We start from the raw sequence: 27,547 nt of genomic DNA on the forward strand, positions 1-27,547 counted from the left end.
TACATTCTATACCTGTGGTGCATTTTAGTTTTGCAGTTTGCTGACAGTGTCCACCAGTATACTATATATAGCAGTACGGTAGGCCACTGCTGTACCTACCTCTGTGTCGTCATCCATTAAGTATACTATCCATCTACATTCTATACCTGTGGTGCATTTTAGTTTTGCAGTTTGCTGACACAGTGTCCACCAGTATACTATATATAGCAGTAGGGTAGACCACTGCTGTACCTACCTCTGTGTCGTCATCCATTAAGTATACTATCCATCTACAGTCTATACATGTGGTGCATTTTCGTTTTGCAGTTTGCTGACAGTGTTCACCAGTATACTATATATAGCAGTACGGTAGGCCACTGCTGTACCTACCTCTGTGTCGTCATCCATTAAGTATACTATCCATCTACATTCTATACCTGTGGGGCATTTTAGTTTTGCAGTTTGCTGACACAGTGTCCATCAGTATACTATATATAGCAGTACGGTAGGCCACTGCTGTACCTACCTCTGTGTCGTCATCCATTAAGTATACTATCCATCTACATTCTATACCTGTGGTGCATTTTAGTTTTGCAGTTTGCTGACAGTGTCCACCAGTATACTATATATAGCAGTACGGTAGGCCACTGCTGTACCTACCTCTGTGTCGTCATCCATTAAGTATACTATCCATCTACATTCTATACCTGTGGTGCATTTTAGTTTTGCAGTTTGCTGACAGTGTCCACCAGTATACTATATATAGCAGTACGGTAGGCCACTGCTGTACCTACCTCTGTGTCGTCATCCATTAAGTATACTATCCATCTACATTCTATACCTGTGGTGCATTTCAGTTGTGCGCAGTAAATATAGTAGTAGGCCATTGCTATTGATACTGGCATATAATTCCACACATTAAAAAATGGAGAACAAAAATGTGGAGGTTAAAATAAGGAAAGATCAAGATCCACTTCCACCTCGTGCTGAAGCTGCTGCCACTAGTCATGGCCGAGACGATGAAATGCCATCAACGTCATCTGCCAAGGCCGGTGCCCAATGTCATAGTAGAGAGCATGTAAAATCCAAAACACAAAAGTTCAGTAATATGACCCAAAAATCAAAATTAAAAGCGTCTGAGGAGAAGTGTAAACTTGCCAATATGCCATTTACGACACGGAGTGGCAAGGAGCGGCTGAGGCCCTGGCCTATGTTCATGGCTAGTGGTTCAGCTTCACATGAGGATGGATGCACTCATCCTCTCGCTAGAAAGGAAAAGACTTAAGCTGGCAAAAGCACAGCAAAGAACTGTGCATTCTTCTAAATCACAAATCCCCAAGGAGAGTCCAATTGTGTCGGTTGCGATGCCTGACCTTCCCAACACTGGACGGGAAGAGCTTGCACCTTCCACCATTTGCACACCCCCTGCAAGTGCTGGAAGGAGCACCCGCAGTCCAGTTCCTGATAGTCAAATTGAAGATGTCACTGTTGAAGTACACCAGGGTGAGGATATGGGTGTTGCTGGCGCTGGGGAGGAAATTGACAAGGAGGATTCTGATGGTGAGGTGGTTTGTTTAAGTCAGGCACCCGGGGAGACACCTGTTGTCCGTGGGAGGAATATGGCCATTGACATGCCTGGTCAAAATACAAAAAAAATCAGCTCTTCGGTGTGGAATTATTTAAACACAAATGCGGATCACAGGTGTCAAGCCGTGTGTTGCCTTTGTCAAGCTGTAATAAGTAGGGGTAAGGACGTTAACCACCTCGGAACATCCTCCCTTATACGTCACCTGCAGCGCATTCATCATAAGTCAGTGACAAGTTCAAAAACTTTGGGTGACAGCGGAAGCAGTCCACTGACCAGTAAATCCCTACCTCTTGTAACCAAGCTCCTGCAAACCACACCACCAACTCCCTCAGTGTCAATTTCCTCCTTACCCAGGAAAACCAATAGTCCTGCAGGCCATGTCACTGTCAAATCTGACGAGTCCTCTCCTGCCTGGGATTCCTCCGATGCATCCTTGAGTGTAACGCCTACTGCTGCTGGCGCTGCTGTTGTTGCTGCTGCTGGGAGTCGATCGTCATCCAAGAGGGGAAGTCGGAAGACCACTTGTACTACTTCCAGTAAGCAATTGACTGTCCAACAGTCCTTTGCGAGGAAGATGAAATATCACAGCAGTCATCCTGCTGCAAAGCAGATAACTCAGGCCTTGGCAGCCTGGGCGGTGAGAAACGTGGTTCCGGTATCCATCGTTAATTCAGAGGCAACTATAGACTTGATTGAGGTACTGTGTCCCCGGTACCAAATACCATCTAGGTTCCATTTCTCTAGGCAGGCGATACCGAAAATGTACACAGACCTCAGAAAAAGACTCACCAGTGTCCTAAAAAATGCAGTTGTACCCAATGTCCACTTAACCACGGACATGTGGACAAGTGGAGCAGGGCAGACTCAGGACTATATGACTGTGACAGCCCACTGGGTAGATGTAGTGCCTCCCGCAGCAAGAACAGCAGCGGCGGCACCAGTAGCAGCATCTCGCAAACGCCAACTCGTTCCTAGGTAGGCTACGCTTTGTATCACCGCTTTCCAGAATAGGCACACAGCTGACAACCTCTTACGGCAACTGAGGAAGATCATCGCAGAATGACTTACCCCAATTCGACTCTCCTGGGGATTTGTGACATCGGACAACGCCAGCAATATTGTGCGTGCATTACATCTGGGCAAATTCCAGCACGTCCCATGTTTTGCACATACATTGAATTTGGTGGTGCAGAATTATTTAAAAAACGACAGGGGCGTGCAAGAGATGCTGTCGGTGGCCCGAAGAATTGCGGGCCACTTTCATTATATGAGTGACCGCATCCAAGTAGGCACGTCAGACAGTCCGTACGTATACTGGCAGGAAAAAGAGGCAATTTGGAGGCCCTTGCACAAACTGGCTTTATTCTACCTAAGTTGCCCTCCCTCCAGTGTGTACTCCGAAAGAGTGTTTAGTGCAGCCGCTCACCTTGTCAGCAATCAGCGTACGAGGTTACTTCCAGAAAATGTGGAGAAGATGATGTTCATCAAAATGAATTATAATCAATTCCTCCGTGGAGACATTCACCAGCAGCAATTGCCTCCAGAAAGTACACGGGTACCTGAGATGGTGGATTCCAGTGGGGACGAATTAATAATCTGTGAGGAGGGGGATGTACACAGTGAAAGGGGTGAGGAATCGGAGGATGATGATGAGGTGGACATCTTGCCTCTGTAGAGCCAGTTTGTGCAAGGAGAGATTGATTGCTTCTTTTTTGGTGGGGGCACAAACCAACCAGTCATTTCAGTCACAGTCGTGTGGCAGACCCTGTCGCTGAAATGATGGGTTCGTTAAAGTGTGCATGTCCTGTTTATACAACATAAGGGTGGGTGGGAGGGCCCAAGGACAATTCCATCTTGCACCTCTTTTTTTCTTTCATTTTTCTTTGCATCATGTGCTGTTTGGGGACAATTTTTTGGAAGTGCCATCCTGTCTTGATTGACACTGCAGTGCCACTCCTAGATGGGCCAGGTGTTTGTGTCGGCCACTTGTGTCGCTTAGCTTAGTCACACAGCCACCTTGGTGCGCCTCTTTTTTTTCTTTGCATCATGTGCTGTTTGGGGACAATTTTTTGGAAGTGCCATCCTGTTTTGATTGACACTGCAGTGCCACTCCTAGATGGGCCAGGTGTTTGTGTCGGCCACTTGTGTCGCTTAGCTTAGTCACACAGCCACCTTGGTGCGCCTCTTTTTTTCTTTGCATCATGTGCTGTTTGGGGACAATTTTTTGGAAGTGCCATCCTGTCTTGATTGACACTGCAGTGCCACTCCTAGATGGGCCAGGTGTTTGTGTCGGCCACTTGTGTCGCTTAGCTTAGTCAAATAGCCACCTTGGTGCGCCTCTTTTTTTCTTTGCATCATGTGCTGTTTGGGGACTATTTTTTAAATCGGCCATCCTATCTGACACTGCAGTGCCACTCCTAGATGGGCCAGGTGTTTGTGTCGGCCACTTGGGTCGCTTAGCTTAGTCATCCAGCGACCTTGGTGCAAATTGTAGGACTACAGGCCAGTACTCACTGGCCGATGGCAGAGAGATGTGTGCTGAGCGAACCGCTCAGCACAAATCTCTCCCGGCGCTCAGCACAGCGCGATCTGTGCTGAGCGTGCGGGGGGAGACGGGGGGGCCGCTCACTTCACCCAGCGGGTGAAGTGAGCGACCCGCTAGATTGGCCTGCATGCAGGCCAATCTAGCAGCAGCGATAGCGATGCGCGGGGCTGCGCATCGCTATCGCTGAGGGGGCTACACATGGAGCGATCGTGCTTAAAATCTAAGCAATCTAGTCAGATTGCTTAGATTTTAAGCAGCGATCGCTCCGTGAGTACCCCCCTTAAAAATAATATTGTGAGGTGTGAGGTGTTCAGAAGAGACTGGAAATGAGTGGAAATTATGGTAATTGAGGTTAATAATACTATGGGATCAAAATGACCCCCAAATTCTATGATTTAAGCTGTTTTTTAGGGGTTTTTGAAAAAAACACCTGAATCCAAAACACACCCGAATCCGACAAAAAATTTTCAGTGAGGTTTTGCCAAAACGCGTCCGAATCCAAAACACGGCCGCGGAACCGAATCCAAAACCAAAACACAAAACCCGAAAAATGTCCGGTGCACATCACTAGTTCTTACCCATAGTATTTCAATCAGTAGTTAGTTATTGATACTTATTGTGCTTCTGCTTCAAAACCTGATGTTCTGTTTGGAGGCGGTATGTTTTTCTTTTTTGTTTTTACGGTCTCTGAACTATTCAGGTTTATTTTATTTTTTTTACCGTTGTTTACTTTGAGAGTTTCCTTATAACGGATGTCCAATTCTATGCAAGTTTATTTCTTTCCTTATTCATGTTATAATATTTTGTCATCGGGGTCACAGGCCCCCCCTTTACCCCCTTGTCTGGCTGCATTTTCGAGTTTATTGGACCAGGAGCTGGCTAGATGCCGCTCTTGGCCCAAACGCAGTGTACGCCTCGGAATTCTTTGAATTCTGTGTTTTCACTACTTCATCTTCTGAATTGTATTTTTTGTTGTATTGTGTTTCTATTGCTGTCCTTTTCCCCCCTTTTCTATTTTCTTCCTGGGAACCGGTGAACCGACTCACTCCTACATACCTCGCCGTACTCGCACCCACATATGGCGGGACAAAATAATCTGAAGATTGCCACTTCTAATGTTAAAGGGCTAAACATCCCAGAGAACAGATCGAAATTGCTTAAATGTCTCCGGGAGGATAGGGTTAATGTTGCCCTTATCCAGGAGACACTATTGAGTTGATATCCCGCACTGGACATATAATGATAATGTATTATAATAATAACAATTCAGATATAAAACCAGCTAGTCACCATACCTCCTAAATTGGATTGATATTCAAAAAGCTGGAGGTGCTCCCGCAATCATAAGCCAAACATAGTAACCAAATATCTGTTGCAAAGAAACAACACACAAAGTAGATTGCTTTTATGGAGCACTCTTTTCAGAATTTTTTTTTTTTTAATGTAAATGAATTTGACATGATTTTAATAAGTTAAAACGTAACCTTTAATATACTTCCATAAAATAAATGGGGTAATTCAAGGGGCAGTATCTATGTGTACATGCCAAGTCTGTGCATTCACTTTATTGCACCCCCTATTACAGATAACAATGGGGGTAATTCCAAGTTGATCGCAGCAGGAATTTTTTTAGCAGTTGGGCAAAACCATGTGCACTGCAGGGGAGACAGATATAACATTTGCAGAGAGAGTTAGATTTGGGTGGGTTATTTTGTTTCTGTTCAGGGTAAATACTGGCTGCTTTATTTTTATCAAATTAGATTGCAGATTGAACACACCACAACCAAATCTAACTCTCTCTGCAAATGTTATATCTGCCTCCAACTGCAGTGCACATGGTTTTGCCCAGTTGCTAAAAAAATGTCCCTCTGCGATCAACTTGGACTTACCCCTAATATCCTAAATTGGAAAAATTAATTATGTGTGGTGAATATATTACAATTTATTTAAAGTGATAGATTAAATTACAAACTTATTTAAAGTGATAAAAACAAATTATAAATAAAATAAAGTATTTATGAATCGTAGCCAGTAATTAGTAATCTGTACAATTAATAACAGCACATCTCACATTTCATGGCTATAGTATATACCTGTGACCGTCATGATTTAATTCATACTAGGCTTTCAACTGAATATGATTACTTATAACAGTGAATAAACTGCCTACTAAACATGGCTGTGTGTATTTATCTATGGTCCCCCTGTAGACACTACATTCCAACTCTGCTGAATTTTGCACTAAATGCTGTTGTAACAATAAACGTGTATCAAAATTGTATCCTTTTACTGCCTTGTATCCATATGTAACAGCTTTTATGATCCTAGACACACTGCCTTCAATAAGCTAATAGAAATGGTTAGACCGTCCTTGCCAGTGTTGGCAGAAAATTGCACATCAAGTTAGGCTGCTTCATCTTACACATAGGCAATAATCTAATTAATCTCTAAAGCGTGTCAACAGTTTAATATTTCACTTGATAAGTGGTGTGTCCACAAGGCATAATACACAAAATATATCTGAACTGCTTTAGGCAGAAAATTACACATACGTTGGATTATTTTCACTAGACACTTTTAGCTGTAATTTGAAAAACGCATCAGCAAGTTGATGTTTAAAACGCATCTGTGAATTGATATTTCTCTGATTGAACAGTGTGTCCACAAGACATGATACACAAAGACATGCAGCTACTTTTGGTAGAAAATTGCACATAGAATAAACTACTACACCTAACACATAGGCAATAATATGATTATTTTTATATCGCATCAGCACTTTGATATTTCACTTAATAAGTATTGTGTCCACAAGGCATGATACATGGAAAACACTTAAGCTGCTTTAAGCAGAGAATTACACATAAGATGGAGTATTTCCACTTAACTCTTTAACTGCAGTCTGAAAAAACGCATCAGCAGGTTGATTTTTGTCTTAATGAGCAATATCTCCACCAAATGTGGTGCAGAGAACACAAAGCTACAGCACATCAAAAACATATCATATTGTTCGCAAAAACATGGTTTCTTTATGTTCCACTCAGTACTACCAATTCATTAAACCAACAATCTAAATGAAGTTAGCTGTACTGGCAGTGAGCCTCCTGCCATGCGCACATGAGCACCCCCAATCACACACCGCATTAACTCCACAATCAACAGCTGAAATTGCAAAAAACAGGCTCACATTAATCAACACTTGTTCTTACTTTTCGGGGTACCCCTTTAGTTAGTGTGATAGCCGCCAGTCCACGGTGAACCTGAGGTATTAAGTCACTGTGCGGCAGGCTGCCATCGAACTAAGATAGCCTGTTTATTATTACAGTCTGGATAATTTATAGGGTGCATGTAGAAAGAACTTATAAGTCCATGTTATGTCGATGCGCTCGTAGAGAATAGTACGGTCCGTAATGCAATTCCCCTCATCTACTGCCCATCATCTTCTTTGAGCGGATGACGGGTGAGAGTAAGGGTGATTGCCGGGCCGATAGAAAAATAGATACAGCGTCACTTTGTCAACCTGTATTTGGTGTTAGATGGATCCTGTTACCTTTACGGCATTGCAGGGTCCAAATGCGCCAACAGGAGACAAGTGAACGCTAGGAAAAAGGTTAAATAGATAGCGTGTGTGTTGGGGCCTCTAATTGGAGTTGCTCTTTTCAGAGGCAGATATCGTAAAGTCGCAGTAATGGTAAATTATTCCCTGCTATATGCAGCTTAGTGTCACAAAGACATGTACATATTGCAACATGTATTACCAGACCATAAACATTACTGCGCATGCCGGGGACATAGATCACATAGCCACCAGTTACGGCTGCTCAATTCGGAGGCAAATACCGTAAGGTCATAGATACTGATGATTTTCTCTAACGTCCTAGTGGATGCTGGGGACTCCGTAAGGACCATGGGGATAGACGGGCTCCGCAGGAGACATGGGAACTTTAAGAAAGAATTTAGGTTCTGGTGTGCTCTGGCTCCTCCCTCTATGCCCCTCCTCCAGACCTCAGTTTGATACTGTGCCCAGACGAGCTGGGTGCTTTTCAGTGAGCTCTCCTGAGTTTGCTGAGAGAAAGTATTTTGTTAGGTTTTTTATTTTCAGGGAGCTCTGCTGGCAACAGACTCCCTGCATCGTGGGACTGAGGGGAGAGAAGCAGCCCTACTTTCTGAAGCTAGGTCCTGCTTCTTAGGCTACTGGACACCATTAGCTCCAGAGAGATCGTACGCAGGATCTCACCCTCGCCGTCCGATCCCAGAGCCGCGCCGCCGTCCCCCTCGCAGAGCTGGAAGACAGAAGCCGGGTGAGTATGAGAAGCAAGAAGACTTCAAATCGGCGGCAGAAGACTCCGTTCTTCACTGAGGTAACGAACAGCACTGCAGCTGTGCGCCATTGCTCCCACACACCTCACATACTCCGTTCACCGTAAGGGTGCAGGGCGCAGGGGGGGCACCCTGGGCAGCATTTGGACCTCTTTATGGCAAAAGTAAACATATATACAGTTGGGCACTGTATATATGTATGAGCCCCCACCAAGAAAATGTATATTTAAGCGGGACAGAAGCCCGCCGTCGAGGGGGCGGGGCTTCTTCCTCAGCACTCACCAGCGCCATGTTTTTTCTCCACAGCAACGCTGAGAGGAAGCTACCCGGTCTCTCCCCTGCTTATACCACGGTAGAAGAGAGGGTTTTAAAGAAGAGGAGGGGCACATAATTTGGCGCAGATAATAACAGCGCTACTGGGTAAACATTAAATTGCTGTGTTTTTTCCTGGGTCATATAGCGCTGGGGTGTGTGCTGGCATACTCTCTCTCTGTCTCTCCAAAGGGCCTTGTGGGGGAATTATCTTCAGATGAGCATTCCCTGAGTGTGTGGTGTGTCGGTACGTGTGTGTCGACATGTCTGAGGTAAAAGGCTCTCCTAAGGAGGTGATGGAGCAAATGTGTGTGTGGTGTCTCCGTCGACAACGCCGACACATGATTTGATATGTGAATGTGAAATTAAGTGCTGAGGTAAATTTATTGCACAAAAGATTAGAGAACAGACAGGGAATCTACCCATGTCTGTCCCTATGTCGCAGAGACATTCAGAGTCTCACAACGCTCACTATCCAAAATAATAGACACTGATATCGACACGGAGTCTGACTCCAGTGTCGACTACGATAATGCAAAGTTACAGCCAAAATGGCAGGAAAGTATTCAATATATGATTATTGTAATGAAAGGTGTTTTGCATATCACTGATGACTCATCTGTCCCTGACACAAGGGTACACATGTTTAAGGGGAAGAAAGCTGAGGTAAATTTCCCTCCTCTCATGAAGAAAAAGAGCGGGAATCTCCAGACAAGAAGCTGCAGCTTCCCACAAAGAATTCTCAGGGAGTATCCTTTCCCTACTAGGGCCAGGATACGATGGGAATTTTCCCCTAGGGTGGACATAGCTTGTCACGTTTACCCAAAAGGTAGCGCTGACTTAACAGCTATCCTCAGGGATCCTGCAGATAGCATGCAGTAAAAGTACTTTGAAGTCCATTTACACACATGCTGGTACACTACTCAGACCGGCGATTGTGTCGGCATGGGTTTATAGCGCTGTAACAGTGTGGACAGATACCTTATCAGCAGACATTGAGACCCTAGTATGTGTATATATATATATATATATATATATATATATATATATATATGAAAGATGCTGTCTTATATATATATATATAAAACATACCCAAAGAGACATTAGTCTACTGGGTTCTAGAGTCAACGCTATGTCGATTTCTGCTAGACGTGTCCTGTGAAACATGCAATGGACAGGTGATGCCGACTAAAAGAGGCATATGCAAGGTTTACCTTACAAGGCTGAGGAATTGTGTGGAGAAGGGCTCTCGGACCTGGTCTCCACAGCTATAGCTGGTAATTCTGATCTTTTGCCTTATATTCCCGCACAGCCTAAGAAAGCACAACATTATCAAACGCAGTCCTTTCGATCACAAAGCAAGAAAGTCCGAGGTGCGTCCTTTCTTGCCAGAGGCAGGGGCAGAGGAAAGAAGCTGCACAACACAGCTAGTTCCCAGGAACAGAAGTCCTCCCCGGCCTCTACAAAATCCACCGCATGACGCTGGGGCTCCACAGGCGGAGCTATGTCTGGTGGGGGCACGTCTTCAAAATTTCAGCCACAAGTGGGTTCACTCCCAGGTGGATCCCTGGGCAATAAAAATTGTGTCTCAGGGATACAAGCTGGAAGTCGAAGAGATGCCCCCTCACCAATACCTCAAATCGGCCCGACCAGCTTCCCCCCACCGGAGGGAAATAGTGTTAACTGCAATTCACAAATTGTATCTTCAACAGGTGGTGGTCAAGGTTCCCCTCCTTCAACAGGGAAGGGGTTATTATTCGACCATGTTTGTAGTCCCGAAACCGGATGGTTCGGTCAGACCCATATTGAATTTAAAATCCCTGAACATATACCTGAAAAGGTTCAAGTTCAAGATGGAATCGCTGAGAGCGGTCATCGCAAGCCTGGAAGGGGGGGATTTTATGGTGTCTCTGGACATAAAGGATGCATACCTTCATGTCCCCATTTATCCACCTCATTAGGCGTACCTCAGATTTCTGGTACAGGATTTTCATTACCAATCTCAGATGTTGCCGTTTGGTCTCTCCACGGCACCGAGAATATTTACCAAGGTAATGGCGGAAATGATGGTACTCCTGAGGAAGCAAGGGGTCACAATTATCCCATACTTGGACGATCTCATAAAGGCGAGATCAAGAGAGCAGTTGCTGATCAGCGTAGCACTTTCTCTGGAAGTGTTATGGCAACACGGCTGGATTCTAAATATTCCAAAGTCGCAGTTGGTTCCTACGACTTGTCTGCCTTTCCTGGGCATGATTCTAGACACAGACCAGAAAAGGGTTTATCTCCCGATAGAGAAAGTTCAGGAAATCATGACACTGGTCAGGAACCTATTAAAACCAAAACAGGTGTCAGTGCATCACTGCACTCGGGTCCTGGGAAAGATGGTGGCATCATAGAGGCCATTTCCTTCGGCAGGTTCCATGCGAGGACCTTTCAATGGGACTTACTGGACAAGTGGTCCGGATCACATCTTCAGATGCATCGGTTAATCACCCTATCCCCCAGGGCCAGGGTGTCTCTTCTGTGGTGGCTGCAGAGTACTCACCTTCTCGAGGGCCGCAGATTCGGCATTCAGGACTGGGTCCTGGTGACCATGGATGCAAGCCTCCGAGGGTGGGGAGCAGTCACACAGGGAAGAGATTTCCAAGGTCTGTGGTCAAGTCAAGAGACGTGCCTTCACATCAACGTCCTGGAACTAAGGGCCGTATACAACGCCCTGCGTCAAGCGGAGAACTTGCTTCGCAACCATCCGGTTCTGATTCAGTCAGACAACATCACCACAGTGGCTCATGTAAACCGACAAGGAGCAGAGTGGCGATGGCGGAAGCCACCAGAATTCTTCGCTGGGCGGAGAATCACGTAAGCGCACTGTCAGCAGTGTTCATCCCGGGAGTGGACAACTGGGAAGCAGACTTCCTGAGCAGACACAACCTCCACCCGGGAGAGTGGGGACTTCATCAGGAAGTCTTCGCACAGATTACAAGTCGGTGGGAACTGCCACAGGTGGACATGATGGCATCCCGCTTCAACAAAAAGCTACAGAGGTATTGCGCCAGGTCAAGAGACCCTCAGGCGATAGCTGTAGACGCCCTGGTGACACCGTGGGTGTTCCAGTCGGTCTATGTATTCCCTCCTCTATGCCTTTCATACCCAAGGTGCTGAGGATAATAAGAAAAAGAGGAGTGAGAACAATGCTCATTGTTCCAGATTGGCCACGAAGGACTTGGTATCCAGATCTGCAAGAAATGCTCACAGAGGACCCGTGGCCTCTTCCTCTAAGACAGAACTTGTTGCAACAGGGGCCCTGTCTGTTCCAAGACTTGCCGCGGCTGCGTTTGACGGCATGGCGGTTGAACGACGGATCCTAGCAGAGAAAGGCATTCCGGATGAGGTCATTCCTACGCTGATAAAGGCTAGGAAGGACGTAACAGCTAAACATTATCACCGTATATGGCGAAAATATGTTGCTTGGTGTGAGGCCAGGAATGCCCCTACGGAGGAATTCCAGCTGGGCCGTTTCCTTCACTTCCTACAGTCAGGAGTGAATTTGGGCCTAAAATTGGGTTCCATTAAGGTCCAGATTTCGGCCCTATCCATTTTCTTTCAAAAGGAGTTGACTTCTCTACCTGAAGTTCAGACGTTTGTAAAGGGAGTGCTGCATATTCAGCCCCCTTTTGTGCCTCCAGTGGCACCTTGGGATCTTAACGTGGTGTTGAGTTTCCTGAAATCCCACTGGTTTGAACCACTCAAAACGGTGGAGTTGAAATATCTCACGTGGAAGGTGGTCATGCTATTAGCCTTGGCTTCGGCTAGGCGTGTGTCAGAGTTGGCGGCTTTGTCACATAAAAGCCCCTATCTGGTTTTCCATGCGGATAGAGCAGAATTGTGGACCCGTCCACAATTTCTGCCGAAAGTGGTTTCATCCTTTCATATAAACCAACCTATTGTGGTGCCTGTGGCTACTACTGACTTGGAGGATTCCGAGTTGCTTGATGTGGTCAGGGCTTTGAAGGTTTATGTAGCCAGAACGGCTAGGGTCAGGAAAACAGAGTCTTTGTTTATCCTGTATGCTTCCAACAAGCTTGGTGCTCCTGCTTCAAAGCAAACTATTGCTCGCTGGATCTGTAACACGATTCAGCAGGCTCATTCTGCGGCTGGATTGCTGCTGCCAAAATCAGTTAAGGCCCATTCCACTAGGAAGGTGGGCTCTTCTTGGGCGGCTGCCCGAGGGGTCTCGGCATTACAGCTTTGCCGAGCGGCTACTTGGTCAGGTTCAAACACTTTTGCAAGGTTCTACAAGTTTGATACCCTGGCTGAGGAGGACCTTTTGTTTGCTCAATCGGTGCTGCAGAGTCATCCGCACTCTCCCGCCCGTTTGGGAGCTTTGGTATAATACCCATGGTCCTTATGGAGTCCCCAGCATCCACTAGGACGTTAGAGAAAATAAGATTGATACATATATTGCCACTAACGATCTAGAGGATATCTCTAAATTGTCAGTGTGGGAAGCACACAAATGTGTTCTAAGAGGTACTTGCATTCAACTGGGTCTTTGTTGAAAAAACGGAACACCCAGAAGAAAGCAGACCTACTTGCCAAAATTAAATCGCTGGAAAAGACCCACAAACAATCCAGATCCCTCACTTACTGTATTGAGCTTGAGGAAGCACGTGCCTCCCTTAATGGCCTTCTTCGAGATCAACTTAAGCTCTCTTATAGCAAATGTTGGAGTCATTTTTATCAATGGGGCAACAAACCTGGGAGACTTCTGGCACAGTATCTTCGTGAACGGAGGGCCACTACGTTCATACACTCTATCAAGGATGACCTCAGTCAGACTCATAATGACACGGCGTCGATCGCCGAGACATTCAAAGCATATTATTCCAAGCTTTACTACCTTTCCAATAGCTTAGACACTTCAAATTCGGATTCTTCTAAGATGTTGATCTCAAATTATCTAGAGTCAATAGACTACCCCACTCTGACGCAAGGTGAGGCAGAATTTCTTGATGAACCTTTCCTTGTTGAGGAAGTGGTAAAGGCTATTGAATCTTCCCCCACGGGTAAAAGTCCAGGCCCCGATGGATTTACCATTGCGTATTAAATCGTTCAAAGATAAGCTTGCCCCTTTTCTTACACACGCTTTCAATTCCATTTCTGATAAAATGCATTTCTCAGCATCAACATTAGAAGCCCACATCACAGTTCTTAACAAAGATGGCAAAGATCCCAGTTTGTGTCCCAGCTACCAATAGAGATGAGCGGGTTCGGTTCCTCTGAATCCGAACCCGCCCGAACTTCAGGTTTTTTTACACGGGTCCGAGCAGGCTTGGATCTTCCCGCCTTGCTCGGCTAACCCGAGCGCGCCCGAACGTCATCATCACGCTGTCGGATTCTCGCGAGGCTCGGATTCTATCGCGAGACTCAGATTCTATATAAGGAGCCGCGCGTCGCCGCCATTTTCACACGTGCATTGAGAGTCATAGGGAGAGGACGTGGCTGGCGTCCTCTCCGTTTAGAGAAGAGAGAGACACAGTATTTTGGGGAGCATTATTAGGAGGAGTACTACTATACTGTATACTACTATACTACTTGCTGAAGTGATATTTATAGATTAGATAGTGTGACTGTAAGTGTATTATCTGACTTGTGGGGGAGACACTGACAGTGAGGAGCAGTTAGAGTCTGAGAGCAGGACTCAGGAGTACATATAACGTACAGTGCACACTTTTGCTGCCAGAGTCAGTGCCACACTGCCATTGTTGTGACCACACTGACCACCAGTATAATAATATATTTTGTGATTGTCTGCTTAGGCCTCGGAGTACTAGTTGCAAGTTGCAACGTGACCTGAAGTGACCACCAGTTTAATAATCAATCACCACCAGTTTAATATATATATATATATATATATATATATATATAAAATTGTATATAATATATATATATATATAATATTGTATACCACCTACCCGTGGTTTTTTTTTTTTTTCATTCTTCTTTATACATACTACTATAGTAGCTTACTGTAGCAGTCTGCGGTGCTGTGCTGACCTGACAGTGTCCAGCAGGTCCGTCATCAGTCATTACATAATAAATATATATAGTACCTGTCCGGCTGCAGTACTAGTGATATCATATTGATTTCATCTCATTATCAATAATTTATCATCCAGTCTAGACTCTATATTAGCAGCAGACACAGTACGTTAGTCCACGGCTGTAGCTACCTCTGTGTCGGCACTCGGCAGTCCATCCATAATTGTATACCACCTATCCGTGGTTTTTTTTTTCTTTCTTCTTTGTACATACTACTATAGTATAGTAGCTTACTGTAGCAGTCTGCGGTGCTGCTGAGCTGACAGTGTCCAGCAGGTCCGTCATCAGTCATCATTACCTAATAAATATATTATCTACCTGTCCGGCTGCAGTACTAGTGATATTATATATACATACATATATATATTGATTTCATCTCATTATCAATCATCCAGTCTATATTAGCAGCAGACACAGTACGTTAGTCCACGGCTGTAGCTACCTCTGTGTCGGCACTCGGCAGTCCATCCATAATTGTATACCACCTACCCGTGGTTTTTTTTTTTCTTTCTTCTTTGTACATACTACTATAGTATAGTAGCTTACTGTAGCAGTCTGCGGTGCTGCTGAGCTGAGAGTGTCCAGCAGGTCCGTCATCAGTCATCATTACCTAATAAATATATTATCTACCTGTCCGGCTGCAGTACTAGTGATATTATATATACATACATATATATATTGATTTCATCTCATTATCAATCATCCAGTCTATATTAGCAGCAGACACAGTACGTTAGTCCACGGCTGTAGCTACCTCTGTGTCGGCACTCGGCAGTCCATCCATAATTGTATACCACCTACCCGTGGTTTTTTTTTTTCTTTCTTCTTTGTACATACTACTATAGTATAGTAGCTTACTGTAGCAGTCTGCGGTGCTGCTGAGCTGACAGTGTCCAGCAGGTCCGTCATCAGTCATCATTACCTAATAAATATATTATCTACCTGTCCGGCTGCAGTACTAGTGATATTATATATACATACATATATATATTGATTTCATCTCATTATCAATCATCCAGTCTATATTAGCAGCAGACACAGTACGTTAGTCCACGGCTGTAGCTACCTCTGTGTCGGCACTCGGCAGTCCATCCATAAATGTATACCACCTACCCGTGGTTTTTTTTTTTCTTTCTTCTTTGTACATACTACTATAGTATAGTAGCTTACTGTAGCAGTCTGCGGTGCTGCTGAGCTGACAGTGTCCAGCAGGTCCGTCATCAGTCATCATTACCTAATAAATATATTATCTACCTGTCCGGCTGCAGTACTAGTGATATTATATATACATACATATATATATTGATTTCATCTCATTATCAATCATCCAGTCTATATTAGCAGCAGACACAGTACGTTAGTCCACGGCTGTAGCTACCTCTGTGTCGGCACTCGGCAGTCCATCCATAATTGTATACCACCTACCCGTGGTTTTTTTTTTCTTTCTTCTTTGTACATACTACTATAGTATAGTAGCTTACTGTAGCAGTCTGCGGTGCTGCTGAGCTGACAGTGTCCAGCAGGACCGTCATCAGTCATCATTACCTAATAAATATATTATCTACCTGTCCGGCTGCAGTACTAGTGATATTATATATACATACATATATATATATTGATTTCATCTCATTATCATCCAGTCTATATTAGCAGCAGACACAGTACGGTAGTCCACGGCTGTAGCTACCTCTGTGTCGGCACTCGGCAGTCCATCCATAAGTATACTAGTATCCATCCATCTCCATTGTTTACCTGAGGTGCCTTTTAGTTGTGCCTATTAAAATATGGAGAACAAAAATGTTGAGGTTCCAAAATTAGGGAAAGATCAAGATCCACTTCCACCTCGTGCTGAAGCTGCTGCCACTAGTCATGGCCGAGACGATGAAATGCCAGCAACGTCGTCTGCCAAGGCCGATGCCCAATGTCATAGTACAGAGCATGTCAAATCCAAAACACCAAATATCAGTAAAAAAAGGACTCCAAAACCTAAAATAAAATTGTCGGAGGAGAAGCGTAAACTTGCCAATATGCCATTTACCACACGGAGTGGCAAGGAACGGCTGAGGCCCTGGCCTATGTTCATGGCTAGTGGTTCAGCTTCACATGAGGATGGAAGCACTCAGCCTCTCGCTAGAAAACTGAAAAGACTCAAGCTGGCAAAAGCACCGCAAAGAACTGTGCGTTCTTCGAAATCCCAAATCCACAAGGAGAGTCCAATTGTGTCGGTTGCGATGCCTGACCTTCCCAACACTGGACGTGAAGAGCATGCGCCTTCCACCATTTGCACGCCCCCTGCAAGTGCTGGAAGGAGCACCCGCAGTCCAGTTCCTGATAGTCAGATTGAAGATGTCAGTGTTGAAGTACACCAGGATGAGGAGGATATGGGTGTTGCTGGCGCTGGGGAGGAAATTGACCAGGAGGATTCTGATGGTGAGGTGGTTTGTTTAAGTCAGGCACCCGGGGAGACACCTGTTGTCCGTGGGAGGAATATGGCCGTTGACATGCCTGGTGAAAATACCAAAAAAATCAGCTCTTCAGTGTGGAGGTATTTCAACAGAAAAGCGGACAACAGGTGTCAAGCCGTGTGTTGCCTTTGTCAAGCTGTAATAAGTAGGGGTAAGGACGTTAACCACCTCGGAACATCCTCCCTTATACGTAACCTGCAGCGCATTCATAATAAGTCAGTGACAAGTTCAAAAACTTTGGGTGACAGCGGAAGCAGTCCACTGACCAGTAAATCCCTTCCTCTTGTAACCAAGCTCACGCAAACCACCCCACCAAATCCCTCAGTGTCAATTTCCTCCTTCCCCAGGAATGCCAATAGTCCTGCAGGCCATGTCACTGGCAATTCTGACGATTCCTCTCCTGCCTGGGATTCCTCCGATGCATCCTTGCGTGTAACGCCTACTGCTGCTGGCGCTGCTGTTGTTGCTCCTGGGAGTCGATGGTCATCCCAAAGGGGAAGTCGGAAGACCACTTGTACTACTTCCAGTAAGCAATTGACTGTCCAACAGTCCTTTGCGAGGAAGATGAAATATCACAGCAGTCATCCTGCTGCAAAGCGGATAACTGAGGCCTTGACAACTATGTTGGTGTTAGACGTGCGTCCGGTATCCGCCGTTAGTTCACAGGGAACTACACAATTTCTTGAGGTAGTGTGCCCCCGTTACCAAATACCATCTAGGTTCCACTTCTCTAGGCAGGCGATACCGAAAATGTACACAGACCTCAGAAAAAGACTCACCAGTGTCCTAAAAAATGCAGCTGTACCCAATGTCCACTTAACCACGGACATGTGGACAAGTGGAGCAGGGCAGGGTCAGGACTATATGACTGTGACAGCCCACTGGGTAGATGTATGGACTCCCGCCGCAAGAACAGCAGCGGCGGCACCAGTAGCAGCATCTCGCAAACGCCAACTCTTTCCTAGGCAGGCTACGCTTTGTATCACCGCTTTCCAGAATACGCACACAGCTGAAAACCTCTTACGGCAACTGAGGAAGATCATCGCGGAATGGCTTACCCCAATTGGACTCTCCTGTGGATTTGTGGCATCGGACAACGCCAGCAATATTGTGTGTGTGCATTAAATATGGGCAAATTCCAGCACGTCCCATGTTTTGCACATACCTTGAATTTGGTGGTGCAGAATTTTTTAAAAAACGACAGGGGCGTGCAAGAGATGCTGTCGGTGGCCAGAAGAATTGCGGGACACTTTCGGCGTACAGGCACCACGTACAGAAGACTGGAGCACCACCAAAAACTACTGAACCTGCCCTGCCATCATCTGAAGCAAGAAGTGGTAACGAGGTGGAATTCAACCCTCTATATGCTTCAGAGGTTGGAGGAGCAGCAAAAGGCCATTCAAGCCTATACAATTGAGCACGATATAGGAGGTGGAATGCACCTGTCTCAAGCGCAGTGGAGAATGATTTCAACGTTGTGCAAGGTTCTGATGCCCTTTGAACTTGCCACACGTGAAGTCAGTTCAGACACTGCCAGCCTGAGTCAGGTCATTCCCCTCATCAGGCTTTTGCAGAAGAAGCTGGAGACATTGAAGGAGGAGCTAACACTGAGCGATTCCGCTAGGCATGTGGGACTTGTGGATGGAGCCCTTAATTCGCTTAACAAGGATTCACGGGTGGTCAATCTGTTGAAATCAGAGCACTACATTTTGGCCACCGTGCTCGATCCTAGATTTAAAGCCTACCTTGGATCTCTCTTTCCGGCAGACACAAGTCTGCTGGGGTTGAAAGACCTGCTGGTGAGAAAATTGTCAAGTCAAGCGGAACGCGACCTGTCAACATCTCCTCCTTCACATTCTCCCGCAACTGGGGGTGCGAGGAAAAGGCTCAGAATTCCGAGCCCACCCGCTGGCGGTGATGCAGGGCAGTCTGGAGCGACTGCTAATGCTGACATCTGGTCCGGACTGAAGGACCTGACAACGATTACGGACATGTCGTCTACTGTCACTGCATATGATTCTCTCACCATTGAAAGAATGGTGGAGGATTATATGAGTGACCGCATCCAAGTAGGCACGTCACACAGTCCGTACTTATACTGGCAGGAAAAAGAGGCAATTTGGAGGCCCTTGCACAAACTGGCTTTATTCTACCTAAGTTTCCCACCCACAAGTGTGTACTCCGAAAGAGTGTTTAGTGCCGCCGCTCACCTTGTCAGCAATCGGCGTACGAGGTTACATCCAGAAAATGTGGAGAAGATGATGTTCATTAAAATGAATTATAATCAATTCCTCCGTGGAGACATTGACCAGCAGCAATTGCCTCCACAAAGTACACAGGGAGCTGAGATGGTGGATTCCAGTGGGGACGAATTGATAATCTGTGAGGAGGGGGATGTACACGGTGATATATCGGAGGATGATGATGAGGTTGACATCTTGCCTCTGTAGAGCCAGTTTGTGCAAGGAGAGATTAATTGCTTCTTTTTTGGTGGGGGTCCAAACCAACCCGTCATTTCAGTCACAGTCGTGTGGCAGACCCTGTCACTGAAATGATGGGTTGGTTAAAGTGTGCATGTCCTGTTTATACAACATAAGGGTGGGTGGGAGGGCCCAAGGACAATTCCATCTTGCACCTCTTTTTTCTTTAATTTTTCTTTGCGTCATGTGCTGTTTGGGGAGGGTTTTTTGGAAGGGCCATCCTGCGTGACACTGCAGTGCCACTCCTAGATGGGCCCGGTGTTTGTGTCGGCCACTAGGGTCGCTTATCTTACTCACACAGCTACCTCATTGCGCCTCTTTTTTTCTTTGCGTCATGTGCTGTTTGGGGAGGGTTTTTTGGAAGGGCCATCCTGCGTGACACTGCAGTGCCACTCCTAGATGGGCCCGGTGTTTGTGTCGGCCACTAGGGTCGCTTATCTTACTCACACAGCTACCTCATTGCGCCTCTTTTTTTCTTTGCGTCATGTGCTGTTTGGGGAGGGTTTTTTGGAAGGGCCATCCTGCGTGACACTGCAGTGCCACTCCTAGATGGGCCCGGTGTTTGTGTCGGCCACTAGGGTCGCTTATCTTACTCACACAGCTACCTCATTGCGCCTCATTTTTTCTTTGCGTCATGTGCTGTTTGGGGAGTGTTTTTTGGAAGGGCCATCCTGCGTGACACTGCAGTGCCACTCCTAGATGGGCACGGTGTTTGTGTCGGCCACTAGGGTCGCTTAGCTTAGTCATCCAGCGACCTAGGTGCAAATTTTAGGACTAAAAATAATATTGTGAGGTGTGAGGTATTCAGAATAGACTGAAAATGAGTGGAAATTATGGTTTTTGAGGTTAATAATACTTTGGGATCAAAATGACCCCCAAATTCTATGATTTAAGCTGTTTTTTAGTGTTTTTTTTTAAAAAAACACCCGAATCCAAAACACACCCGAATCCGACAAAAAAAATTCGGTGAGGTTTTGCCAAAACGCGGTCGAACCCAAAACACGGCCGCGGAACCGAACCCAGAACCAAAACACAAAACCCGAAAAATTTCAAGTGCACATCTCTAGCTACCAACTCATTTCATTATTGAATGTCGATCTGAAACTGTTCGCCAAATTGATTTCTAACTGCTTAAAATTATTTCTTCCAACACTGATTCATGGAGATCAGGTCGGCTTTGTCCTGGGGAGGGAAGCCAAAGACAATACTACTAAAGATATATATATGATACACTATGCGCTACAATCCCCAACTCCCTCAATATTGATCTGTGGCTGACAATCTGAAAGTTCATTCCCCTTCTCTTGGAACGACACCAAATTAAAATATTTAGGAATACAAATTCCTAGGGACCTCTCCCAATTATTTTCCTTAAATTAAATTAAATTGTTAAATTCTTTGCAATCAGACTATCAGAAATGGCGCTCTTTACATCTATCCTGGTTCGGTAGGATAAATGCGGTTAAAATGAATTCCCTTCCAAAAATTCTATATTTTCTTCAGACGCTACCTATTCACATCCCCACTAAATGGCTCCAGGCAATTCAAAGTCTTATACGAAAATTTGTTTGGGGAAGATCTCACACAAGATTCCAACATACTATTCTTTTTAGATGGAAACACATGGGTGGCATGCAGCTTCCTCATATCCCCGGTTATTATCAGGCCATACTTCTAAACAGAGTTCTAGATTGGAGTCGCGCAAAAGACACCAAACTATGGGTTTCCTTAGAAGAAAAAAGCTTTACGACTATATTGAGATAGTTTCATGGCTACCTAACCTACCGAGAATTGACCATCCCACTATCACCCCTACTCTTGTTATGTGGAAGAAACTGCGTTTACTTCCACACATTTCCTCCAAATTGTCACCCCTGACTTCCTTCCTTTACAACCCTGACTTACTCCCAGGTCTTCACACTGCTTCATTTAAATTATGGGCAGAGGCAGGTATTTTTAGAGTAGGCCAAATTATTGGTCCAGGAGGCCTATGTTTATTTTCTGACATCCAATCACTATGGCCTCTTCCATATTCTGATTTCTGGAAGTTCTTGCAATTACGTCACTTTCTGATCTCAATTGGTAAACACTCCAAATTATCAAGGAATCTCACACGTTTTGAACAATTATGTATGGACCCTAAACCTCCTACACATGTTATTTCACAGCTCTATGCTGACCTTGTCGAGGGTCTTTTTGCCAATCCTCCCCCATTCGAGGCGGCATGGGAGAAAGACCTGCAGGGCCTGATTTCTGACCCTGATTGGGGGGCGATATTTCATAACGCCCAATCTAGCTCCATGTGCTTGGCTACGCTAGAGACTCTCTATAAGATTATATACCGATGGTATAGGATCCCAGTGATATTACACAAAATGTTCCCTACCATATCTAACACTTGCTGGAGATGCAGGTCACATATAGGTAGCTTTCTACATATATGGTGGGAATGCCCGGCGCTCACTATCTTTTGGGCTGATTTATTTAAATGTACTGAAGCAATATTGAAAGGCGATGTATCCAAAGATCCGGGATTCTGGTTACTGAATATTACCACTGCAGATGCTACAACGTATACACTCGATACTCAGACATCTCAATAATGCAGCTAAAGTGGTCATTCCTAAGCTATGGAAATCAACAAGGGCCCCTTCAATGAGGGATTGGTTTAAGAGGGTTGACTACTATATGGAAATGGAGGATATTATTACGTTTACAAGGGGTAATGTTTCTGAATTTTCGGCAACATGGTTCCCTTGGCTGGAGTTCAAAATGACTTTGTTATACCGGCATTGTATTACTGGTATTCACTCCTCTGCTCCGTCTGGTAGTTGATCTTATGATATCTATGCGACCCTGTTTGCCGATGCTACTATGGCTATCCATTCTTGATTCTGTTTTAATAGTTTTTCGGACTCCCCGGTTCTCAGGCCCCCTTACTTTTTGGGATACCTTGGCGAGTGGTTTGCAGGCTTCCGTGCATTGGCCAATTCACTAACTAAACCCCCATCATTTATTTATTGATGTTGAGAGGATAGGTGAGCGTGCTATGGTGAGTGCTGAATTTTCTATTTGTATGTATTTGGGTTGGTGGCCATGGGCTGCAAGCACCCCACCCTATGAGTGGTGAGTGTAGACACTGCATCCCGCTTCTGGGGTGGCGAGTGCTGTGGTTTTCTGGATTTGTTTGCATATTGCTGGGTTAATCTTTGGTTAACTCTTATTAACCATGGTCACAGGCCTTTTCATGCACCCCTGTGTAATCTCACTTGTTCTAAACCTGTGTCAGCTGCTCCTTAGTAATTTATCAGCCAGTGTCAGGTGACTAGTGTGCCTTTAAAAGCCATAAGATATGTGGCAGGCATACATTAAACCTAGTGGGCATGTTTTCAGTTATATTATGTGTGATACAGTTGCCAGGTTTTAATTCTTGAGACTCTGTGATAGTGTAGGACCTACATGAAGGTGGGGTACCTTGGCGAGCGGTTTGCAGGCTTCCGTGCATTGGCCAATTCACTAACTAAATCCCCATCATTTATTTATTGATGTTGTGAGGATAGGTGAGCTTGCTATGGTGAGTGCTGAACTTTCTGCTTGTGTATATATATATATATATATATGAAATAAAGAAAAATCAGTTAGCACTCACAGCTCTTTGAATGAAATTGATCACAGGAGACTTCCTCACTAGTTTCTCAATGTTTCGATTTCTATTATGAAATTTTCAACAGGCGTACAAACAAGTTCAAACAAGCTTACCTTATATCCCTTCATCAAACAATACAAGTACAGCCCACCCTTCATTACCGGCGCACCAGCTGCGCTCAAAGCGCCCTTGATGACGTCAGTATTACGGGACCGTGGTTGCTAAGTAACACGTATACAAATACAAAAGTGAATAAAAAAACCCACACGGCGCTAGTACAGGCGTATATACAAAAGTTGCTGGGGACATAATTAAACCCTAATATGACAATGACTATATAAAAGAAGTCCACGACCAAAACATAGTAAGCTACAATTATAGAAAACAATTGAAATTCAACTATTCATTTAATCCGTGAGGTTGCACTGTGTTAAGCTGGTATATCTATCCGGCCTCTAATTTTAACAGGGCTTTCACTCTATCTCCACCCCTATGGCTCTCAGGTACTTTGTGCCATTATATATATATATATATATATATATATGTGTGTGTGTGTAGAAGTAATAGGCACTCCAGAATGAATGAAAATAACCACGGTGCCCTCCTCAAATAGAATATATGCACAAAGGTCCCCTGGATGGGAATGTAGCAATCCCCCCAATGGCAAACAGGAACCAGGCGGCACTCGTTGGATTTGATGATCAAAAGTTACGTATTAAAGGTGGCAAAAAGCAGGCTTTTTGCCACCTTTAATACATAACTTTTGTTCATCAAATCCAACGAGTGCCGCCTGGTTCCTGTTTGCCATTGGGGGGATTGCTACATTCCCATCCAGGGGACCTTTGTGCATATATATATATATATATATTCTGTAAAATGTGGTATAACTTGCCCCATTGCCCCCTGCTTCATACCAATCCCAGCGTAGGAGAAGTCAAACGTGAGTGTGTGTATGTATGTATGTATGTGTGTATATATATATATATATAAATATATATGTGTATATATGTATATACATATATATATGTAGCGATCGTAGACAATCAGGGTCACAAACCCGACATAACCAGCATGTCTACTATCATCAACGTTTCAATGTTATTTCAACACATGAAAATATGATATATATATATATATTTATATTTATTTATCTATGTACACCACATATCTGGAAACCCCCCTTCAGAAATCCTGCGTTTGCCCCTGCTTAATTTGGTACTTAACTCTGTATATGAGCTCATATGCTTGCACAACAATAGTCCTTCCTCTGTGCACAATTTCATAGACATGGTAGAGATGTCTATATACTGTATGCATAAATATGACTGGTATAGAGAAATGAAGCTTCAGTCCAGGTATTCATTTAACAACTGACTGCTCTGTAACTGCGTGAAGAAAGGGTTGACTAACTCCAATGGGATATTAGATATTTGTGTCCTTTCTAGCTTCGTATTGGTTGTACTGACATTAAGGTGAAACCGGATGATAGCTTTAATGTGCGGATAAACAGTATGCTGCTAACCTCCTCTGTAGCACTTCTCAGTGGCAGAACTACCGCCAGTGCAAGCAGTGCCTTGCACTGGGGCCCGCCAGTGTCAAGGGTCCCAAAGCCAGCGCGGCATGTAATGAGTCAAACTGACCCATTACATGTTGCCCGCCGAGGTGCGCTGTGCCACGGGGGGAAAGGAGGAGGAGGGAGGTGGAGGAGGGAGACGCAGCAGTGCAATAATTGGTGGAGGCGCTGCTGCTGCTGTCCCTTTCCTTCACCACAGGCTGCCCTCCGCCGCTGTGAATGCTGGGAAGCGCTTCCCAGCATACACAGCGGTGGAGCGCAGCCTATGGTGAAGGAGAGGGACAGCAGCACCAGCGCCTCCACTAATTACACTGCTGCGGCTCCCTCCTTCAACCCCCTCCTTCTTCTCCCCTGCCTGAGATCATCATCCGCCATCAAGCTGCACCGAGGAGCCTGACTGCCAGCGGAGACAGTAAGTATAATCTATTCTTTCTTTCTTTCTGTCTATCTATCTATCTATCTATCTATCTATCTATCTATCTATCTATCTATCTATTCTGTCTGTCTGCCTTAATGTGTAAAAAGGGGGCGCTGTCTGCCGTAATGTGTAAAAAGGGGGACGCTGTCTGCCGTAATGTGTAAAAAGGGGATGCTGTCTGCCGTAATGTGTAAAAAGGGACGCTGTCTGCCATTATGTGTAAAAAAGGGGACGCTGTCTGCCGTTATGTGTAAAAAGGGGACGCTGTCTGCCGTAATGTGTAAAAAAGGGGACGCTGTCTGCCGTAATGTGTAAAAAGGGGACGCTGTCTGCTGTAATGTGTAAAAAAGGGGACGCTGTCTGCCATAATGTGTAAAAAGGTGACGCTGTCTGCCGTAATGTGTAAAAAAGGGGGACGCTGTCTGCCGTAATGTGTAAAAAGGGATGCTGTCTGCCGTAATGTGTAAAAAATGGGACGCTGTCTGTCGTAATGTGTAAAAAAGGGTACGCTGTCTGTCGTAATGTGTAAAAAGGGGACACTGTCTGCCGTAATGTGTAAAAAAAGGGGGACTGTCTGCTGTAACGTGTAAAAAAGGGGACGCTGTCTGCCGTTATGTGTAAAAAGTGGACGCTGTCTGTCATTATGTGTAAAAAGGGGACGCTGTCTGCCGTAATGTGCAAAAAGGGGATGCTGTCTGCCGTAATGTGTAAAAAGGGGATGCTGTCTGCCGTTATGTGTATGTCTGCCGTTATGCGTAAAAAGGGGACGCTGTCTGCCATTATGTGTAAAAAAGGGGACGCTATCTGCCGTTATGTGTAAAAATGGGACGCTGTCTGCCGTAATGTGTAAAAAAAGGGGACGCTGTCTGCCGTAATGTGTAAAAAAGGGGACACTGTCTGCCGTTATGTGTAAAAAGGGGACGCTGTCTGCTGTAATGTGTAAAAAAGGGGACGCTGTCTGCCATAATGTGTAAAAAGGGGACGCTGTCTGCCGTAATGTGTAAAAAAGGGGGACGCTGTCTGACGTAATGTGTAAAAAGCTTTGCTGTCTGCCGTAATGTGTAAAAAAGGGGACGCTGTCTGCCGTAATGTGTAAAAAAGGGGGACGCTGTCTGCCGTAATGTGTAAAAAGGGGACGCTGTCTGCCATAATGTGTAAAAAGGGGACGCTGTCTGCCGTAATGTGTAAAAAAGGGGGACGCTGTCTGACGTAATGTGTAAAAAGGTTTGCTGTCTGCCGTAATGTGTAAAAAAGGGGACGCTGTCTGCCGTAATGTGTAAAAAAGGGGGACGCTGTCTGCCGTAATGTGTAAAAAGGGGACGCTGTCTGCCGTAATGTGTAAAAAGGTGAATCTGTCTGCCGTAATGTGTAAAAGGGGCTCTACCTGGTGTAGTGGTGCTACTGTGTGGCGTAATTTGAATAATGGAGACTACTGTGCACCGTTATATGAATTGGTATTATTTTGTGGCCACACCCCTATATTTTTTGCACGCGCCTACGGTGCGCACTGCCCCTGTTTTACATAGAGGGGGGGGCTCCGATGATGTTTCTTGCACACAGCGCTAAAATGTCTAGTTACGGCACTGTTGCTTGGTATCCATCTCCCTGGCCCTGAGCAAGTCCCCCTCACCAGATCCTCTCCAGGGGTGAGGGGGTGGACTTGGATGGGATGGGGTGGGGGGGGCAAAGCATTTTGTCGCACCTGGGCTCACCGCTTGCTAGTTCCGCCACTGGCACTTCTATGTATGACTAGGATAGATCCCTTTTTTTTTCATGTCTCCCGGCTGTGTCTGAGGTTTACATTAGTACTACTGGTATTTATATATAGTAGTTCCACATTCAGTCAATAGATGGTGCTACAGTATGCTACAGATGGTGCTACTTGATATTATACAGTCTGGCAGCTCAAGATTAGTAACTCCAGTAATTTACAGTTATGTTGTTCATCTATAGGGCTCAGTATATGACTTTTATTATCTATATCAGCTCCCCAGACCAGGCTGCTACACATATTTACTGTTTATACTGTGGTAGCCTTAGCCCTGGCTCTCTCTAGCATGTGAGGGTTGCAGTGCATTTCACAGTCTCACCATGCAGAGGCTTATATAGACCTCAT

Source organism: Pseudophryne corroboree, chromosome 6 (genome assembly GCF_028390025.1).
Source record: "Pseudophryne corroboree isolate aPseCor3 chromosome 6, aPseCor3.hap2, whole genome shotgun sequence".
NCBI classification, from domain to species: Eukaryota; Metazoa; Chordata; class Amphibia; order Anura; family Myobatrachidae; genus Pseudophryne; species Pseudophryne corroboree.